This window comes from Grus americana, chromosome 27, assembly GCF_028858705.1.
Source record: "Grus americana isolate bGruAme1 chromosome 27, bGruAme1.mat, whole genome shotgun sequence".
Lineage (NCBI taxonomy): Eukaryota > Metazoa > Chordata > Aves > Gruiformes > Gruidae > Grus > Grus americana.
The window spans coordinates 3479482-3486848 of NC_072878.1; the positions used below are offsets into that span (position 1 = coordinate 3479482).

The window sequence follows — 7367 nt, forward strand, 5'->3', positions numbered from 1 at the left end:
AGAAACAGAGAAGGCCTTGACACTGTGCACGCACTGCTCAGCAATAGCTAAAATATGGGTGTGTTATCACCACTGTTTGGGCCACCAATGCAAAGCACCATATGAGCTGCTATGAGGGAAATTAACCCCATCCCACCTAGTCCCAGTACAATCCGCACCCTTATTCCACAGCATTTCTGTCATGCTCAGGTCCCACATTGACTGATACACCTGAGTGTACACATTCAGGATGTACACAATCGCCCAATTCCTGTGTTGTTGCATTTCTACACCCTACTCGAGTCTTTCCATTCTCTCTCTTTCTCGTTCCCACAATCCCCTCTTACCAACACTTGCAACTTGTACTACGTACTTAAACCATCTTTACTTCCAACAGTCAGGTTTACATATCCTCATTAACCACTACCCCCTGTTCCTTGACATACGCTGATATTGTTCACTCATTCCAGGCCCACTCCCTCCACCCCCACACGTGTCAATGACTTGGGTCCCATCTGCCAAGGCGATCACTCAGGACAGGTGAAGTACTCGCCCCATTCCTCGTGAGGATTGCCTGCTGTTAGTTCAAGTGGTTCCTGCTGCCTTGCTTCCTGGCACATGCAACTCACATCATGGAGTATTTTCCCCCAAGGTTAGATCTCCTTGAGGTACACACCAGATCTCCCATCCTTCCACATTACCCGCCGAGTACAGCCAGGTCCTTGAGCCAAGACAATCTCACAGATGGGCTTGCTTGTTCCCAGGGGAGGAGCAGCCCACACTGCCTTCCCCAGCCAGCTCCCTGTGTGCACTATGGGGACCTTAACTCCTCCCACAGTATGCACAGGCTTTGTTTGGGCAGGACCAGGAAGGTTAGCAGATCCTCTGGTGTGTACCAGCTGAATGGCTTCTGCTAAACTGATCACCTGTCCAATATGACATAGAGCAGTGTCCCCATGACTTTGGCCTGCTCTCTCAGCATCCTTGGGTGAAGTCCCTCCCATCTCATGGACTGGCAAGGGTTGAGTTTGATCAAGTGACCCTAGATTTCATCCCCACCCACTGATGGTTGTTCTCCATGGGTTCCGCCTCAAGGCACAAGGGCCTGGGAGACCTTGCTGATGAAGACTGAGCCAAAGGCAACATAGAGCATCTCAGACCTATTTACACCTGCTCTTGCTAAGTTCTGCAGCAGCCCTGCACTGTCTTTGTTTCTTCTTTAACTTCAGTAGTAACATCTCATCTTGGTGCCATTGAGCTCCTTTGAGAGAGTCAACTGAATATCCTTATGGGCTGTTGCAGGAGGCCGTCCTTAGAGACCAGTGGTACTGAGCTCTGCTCAGCGCTCAGTACTTGTGCTCTGCCCTTCAGTGCTCCTGCCCATAAAATCCTGCAGTTCTTACTACCCTGTTGTCCATCCCGTAGTGAGGTTCATACTTCCCAGCTGCTCCATCAAACAGATGACAAGTTTCTCCTGATGACGTGGTTTAGGCCCAGCTGGCAGCTAAGCACCACACACTGCTCGCTCACCCCTCCCCCGGCAGGATGTGGAGGAGAACAGAAAAACAATGGCAAAGCCTCGAGGATTGGGATAAGGGCAGTTTACTGGAACAGCAAGGGAGAGGGAAAACAATCAACAACAGCACTGATCGCAATGGGTGATAACAGAGGACAATTTACCGATCCAACCACCGACCCACTAGAAGCTCAGCCCATTCCAGAACCACGCCGAAAACCGCGCCGCCCCCCCACTGCCCGACTAGCCCCCCTTTTATGGTGAGCATGATGTCACATGGTATGGAATAGCCCCCGGCCAGCTTGGGTCACCTGTCCTGGCTCCTTGTGAAATTAACTCTACCCTTGCCAGAACCAGGACATTCGTAAAGGATCAGACACAACAGGACAGAGCCTCAAGGGAAGTGCTATGAACCCAAGCAATTACCTCTAACTATGATTATCAGAGAAATAAAAACCCAGAGTACTGGCCTAAAATATACTCTTGGCGCTTTGCAGAGAAGGGGAGACAAATTACAGTTGGTGGTGCAAGGTCCATTGGATTAGTTTCCTCAAGGCACCCTTGAGCTCCTGGTTCCTCATGCTGTAGATGAGGGGGTTCACTGCTGGAGGCACCACCGAGTACAGAACTGCCACCACCAGGTCCAGGGATAGGGAGGAGATGGAGGGGGGCTTCAGGTGAGCAAATGTGGCAGTGCTGATAAACAGGGAGACGACGGCCAGGTGAGGGAGGCACGTGGAAAAGGCTTTGTGCCGTCCCTGCTCAGAGGGGATCCTCAACACAGCCCTGAAGATCTGCACATAGGACAGCACAATGAAAACAAAACAGCCAAAAACTAAAAAACAGCTTAATATAAGAAGCCCAGCTTCCCTGAGGTAGGAGCCCGAGCAGGAGAGCTTGAGGATCTGGGGGAGTTCACAGAAGAATTGGTCCAGGGCATTGCCATGGCAGAGAGGTATAGAAAATGTATTGGCCGTGTGCAGCACAGCATTGAGAAACCCACTGCCCCAGGCAGCTGCTGCCATGTGGACACAAGCTCTGCTGCCCAGGAGGGTCCCGTAGTGCAGGGGTTGGCAGATGTCAATGTAGTGATCGTAAGCCATGACAGTGAGAAGGAAATATTCTGCTGACATCAGAAAGTAAAAGAAAAAGACCTATACAGCACATCCCCCATAGGAGATGGTCCTGGTGTCCCACAGCAAGTTGGCCATGGCTTTGGGCACTGTGGTGGAGATGGAGCCCAGGTCGAGGAGGGAGAGGTTGAGGAGGAAGAAGTACATGGGGGTGTGGAGGTGGTGGTCGTATGCTATGGCAGTGATGATGAGGCCATTGCCCAGGAGAGCAGCCAGGTAGATGCCCAGGAAGAGCCAGAAGTGCAAGAGCTGCAGCTCCTGTGTGTCTGCGAATGCCAGGAGGAGGAACTCAGTGATGGAGCTGCCGTTGGACATCTGCTGTTTCTTGGCATGGGGGCCAGTTCTAATAACGAAAGGACAGCGAAAAGTTAGGACAGAATCCACTGAGAAAAAACACTCTCTTTTTCATAGAAACACCCCCCAATTGAAATGCCTTTCCTTTCTCTGGTTTGTGCTGGCTGAGTGTGTTGTCAGGAGCTGAGGAGTCAGCTGTGCTCAGCTGCAGTGGGTACATGGAACTGGTTTGTGACACCTCCAATGAAGACAAGCGATGTCAGCTGTAATCCACCTTCAATGGAAAAATTAAATCTCTGCACTCATGATTTGGAAAAGTGCGGGATACACAAGAGATTCTTAGCATGTCCTTATAGGAATGTTATCTGTGGTTTTTATTTTTGACCATCACATCAGGGGATTTTTCCTCTGAGGGTTAGAAATACACATTTTATCATGGAAAATGGGAAGAGTCTTGAGACAGTTCAGGCAAAAGGGCTCAGGTCTTTGTAGCTTAGTGCAGAGTCAGGAGAGCTGCAGTGTCCATTAGACTGCTAATGAAATTGATTCTGTTGCCTTGACGTTGTCGACAAACATGAATTACTCTCTAAAAAATAGCCCAAAACAAGACTCTAAGGAGAGCAGAGGAGTCCTGTTTCAAAGGGCAGATCTGCAAACTGTTCACTTTCCCAGCTCAGAGGGGGAGTTGTGATTAAGAAGGACACAGCCCCTCTCAGAGAGAAGCAAAGGCCTCTGAGAGGAGAGAACTGACCTCCAAGGGAAAGCTCAGCACTCCCTGGGATCCTACAGCACAGCCGTGCTCTTCTGGGGCAGCTCCCAAGCCCAGCAGCACAGGCAAAGCAGACAGTCCGATGTCCTGAAGATGGGATGTCCTAAAGGCAGAGTCAGCTCATTGCTCAGCAGACAACACCCAGCAGACATCTAGAGTGAGGGACCACAAGAGAGCAGCCTGAAGGCAGCCTAGCCCAGGGCTTGGCTGCAGTTTCCTCCCACTCCCTGCCCATGTCTCTGCTGCCTGGAGCTGTCCCTGCCAGGAGCTGGTGCTCTGCCCACACCTCTCCTCCCTGTCCCTGCTCACAGAGCCCATCCCACCCTCTGTGTGCTCAGCTCTGCCCTGCAGACCCCTCCTGGCAGCAGGGCACTGCCCAAGGGGATCCCAGTGCTCCTTGAGAAGTGCCATGGCAAATGTCCCAGGGGTGATCTGGAGCTGTGAACAGCCCTGACCCACACAGCACCCTCTTGACATCAGAAGGACCCTGCCCTGCCCTTCCAGGGGGTCGCTCCTTCCACCCATAGCTTCTCCCTGCAGTGCCCTGGGCACCTCCCTGGGCAGGCTGAGTGCTGACCCTGGCAGGCAGCAGAGTCCCTGCCCCGGCACACAGCCCCTGGGCTGCAGGGACCCTGCTCTGAAGGACACAACTGGGCACCCCTGCCTGCACACCTGCATTCCCAGCCACTCAAACTTGCCTCTGCACAGGGAGTCCACCTGGCACATCCCAGCAGCTGTGGGCTCTGCCAGCTTGAGGAGATGCCTCCAGGAACCGCATCGGCATTGCCCTGCACCCAGAGACTTACCGTGTAGAGGGCTCTGAAGATTTCTCCTTCCCTGAGCTCTCAGCAAGCCTCCCATTTCCAACTGCCTTTAAGCTCTCTCTGCCTCGCTGTTCTCCCCTCGGTGCCTGCAGGCAGAGCCCTCAGCCCTGCTGGGCTCTGCAGAGGAGCTGCTCCTGGCCAGAGATGTCTCTCTGCAGCACAGCCCACTTGCCATGAGCTCCCTTTGTCCCAGGAGCCTGGAGCAGCTCAGCAGCAGAGGACCAGCCCAAGGCGGCATGTTAATGACCCCTCTGGTGGGTTTGGGGATGAGTCCATGAAGCTCAGACCCTGAGAGGAAGCTGATGAAACCTCTCCAGAAGTCACAGTCAGATGCAAACTCCACAGTTTCTTGGAGCATTAATGGGTCCCCCTGAGGGCCATCCCTGACAAAGCAACTCTGGGGCTGGTTAGAGCAGGCAAGTGGAGGCAGTGATGACAGGTAGGCAAAGGAAAGGAAAAGATGATGTTGAGTAAACTTGGGTCTGTTATATAAAGTCGAAGGGCCAGGCTGTGACCCCCATCCCCTGGGAGGGGAGACCCTGTCCCACACACGTGTCTCAGGGCTCTTCCTGGGCCAGTGAGATGTGGGGATGTGCAATGCCTAGAGCAGGACTACCACACACTCTTTCTCAGGCTCACAGGTTGTGACAAGGGGACGATGAAGTCCTGGTGCTCTAATGAGAAGATGTCTCCTCACAGTCATCCCCTGCAGAGAGAACAGCCACAGCCCAGCAGACCAAGACCTTGGCTGTCTTGGGGGCTTTCAGCCTTGCCACTGCCCCCAGATGTCTCCACCACAGCATGTCCTACGGTGTCCCACACCTGCACCTCTTTCCCTGCAGGCTCTTGACACCCAGCCTGCTTACCAGCTTGGGTCTCACCTGAGCGTCTTCCTACCCTTACTGATATCTCTCCATCCTCACGGACTCTTCATTGATAGGCAAAGCTCTGGCTGATCCAGACTCTTGCTGGGTGGCCTCTTGTACCACAGAACTGCACTTGCAGGGACATTTCTTTCTCCTCGTGTCCCATCTCAACCTCCCAACATGCACTTGGTGGCATCTTGTCTTTCTCATCATGATGTTTCCCAGTTTTCAGAAAAGCTCCACCATCTCTGAAACCACCTTTCAAGTAGTCTCAGGCTACTCCTAGACTGCCCTGAGCCTCCCCACCACTGGGCAAAGGGGCCAAAGAAGCCCAGGTCTCTCAGCCCCTCCACACAGCCCATCTGCTTAAGGCCCCAAACTCCACCTGGCCACATCTCCTCTGGCCACTCTCCAGCTCCTCCCAGCTCCAGCAAAAGAGGGAGCCGAGAACTGGGACAAAGCCATGTGTGGGGGTCCCTACCAGTGCGGTGTCAAGGGCCAGAAGAACTGCCCTGCTCTGGGGGACCATGCTCATCCTAACGTAGCCCCGTATGCAAATGGCCTTCTTCACAGTGAGCAGAAACCCCTGGAAGAGAGCAGTGATGGCAGATGGTGTGAGTGTCACGACTGGAAAGAATGGGTGCATTGATGCCAGATTGCTGGAGAAGGTCTTGCTTGGCTTGTGCGAGCCAGGCCAGCAGCTTCCCCCAGCAGCTCTCCCCACTCAGAGGGCAGAGCTGAACCACTTGCGTACAATGCCACAGTGCTCCTGCCCCACACTGGTGAGAGGATGCTGCCCAGGGCCCCCAGGATGGTGATGTCTGGGTCAGGGGTGCTGTGAAGGAACCCCCCCTGGAAAGCCAGGGAGAGCTGCAGGGCAGGCAGGGGGGCAGAGGGAAAGGGACACAGCGCCCCTGGGGAGACAGCTCCATCACCCAGGCTGCTCTAAGCTCCACTCCTGCAGGACTCCCCTGCCACCAGGCTTTCCTGAAGGACAGTGACACCCTGGCTGTCAGGCTGCTCCCCCGGGACTGCCCCCACCTCTGGGCTCCAGCCTGTCCCCAGGGGCGACCCAGGCATGCAGAGTGCCCCAGGACCTGCTCTTCCCCGGTCCCTCAGCGCTGCCCTCCTCTGTGGGCTCCGCCCACTGCCAGGGCTGGAGGGAGCCCAGGTGTCCAGGCTGCTTTAACCCCCCAGACTCCCCCCGATCAGGCACTCTCGTGAAGCACCACGATTGCTGAAAGGGTTCCTTGTCCCACGGGCCCAGGGCAAACACGGCTTATCAGAGATGCTGTGGGGACAAACATCCCTCCTCTTGCCAGGGGAGCTCTGTCTCCACGATTAGCTCCGAGTCACCGCCTGGAGACAAGTGCGCAGTTCATCATGTCCCTCTGGATGGCCACATCCTGCTCAGGGACAGCGCTGTCCTGGGTCAAGGACAAGGGCATTGAAGGGACACTTCATGGGGACAAAGGCCTTTGGTGAGCTGTGACCAAGTCCCAGCCAGGGCCAGGGCTGGAGCCAGAGCCTTCTTGGGAACGGGGTCACAGGGACCCACTGTCCGGGGGCAGCTCTGCAGAGTGGGACCCATGTTGTCCGTCAGGGCACGGTGGCCACAGGCAGTGGCAGGGGGAGGGCCAGGGCAGGGGATATTCCCCTCTGCCCTCTGCTCCGGGGAGGCCGTGCCTGGGGACTGGCCCAGTTTGGGGCCTGCAGTACAAGGGAAATGGCGGGGGGGCTGGAGCTGGGCACTGTGACCACCCCAGCACTGCCCCCGAACTGAGACATCGTCTCCCGGTGCCCAACATTCATCAGTGCTGCCCATTGCCTCCAGCAACTGAAGATCCCAGTCACCTGGCTGTGCCCACTGCCCATGTCCCCAGCTGTCCTCTCACCTCCCAGCGTTCCCTAATCCTGGAGTCCATGATGCCCCAAGAAGAGGGATCAGTCCCAGCCCCCATTTTACCCAGGGGGCTGGAGAGGGGT

The 7367-nt window shown here is 55.2% G+C and overlaps 1 pseudogene; it reads right to left on the reverse strand.

Annotated features, from left to right (window-relative positions):
• Positions 1-2007: 2007 nt before the first annotated feature.
• LOC129196957 (olfactory receptor 14J1-like) lies at positions 2008-5432 on the reverse strand (annotated as a pseudogene).
• Positions 5433-7367: the final 1935 nt, after the last annotated feature.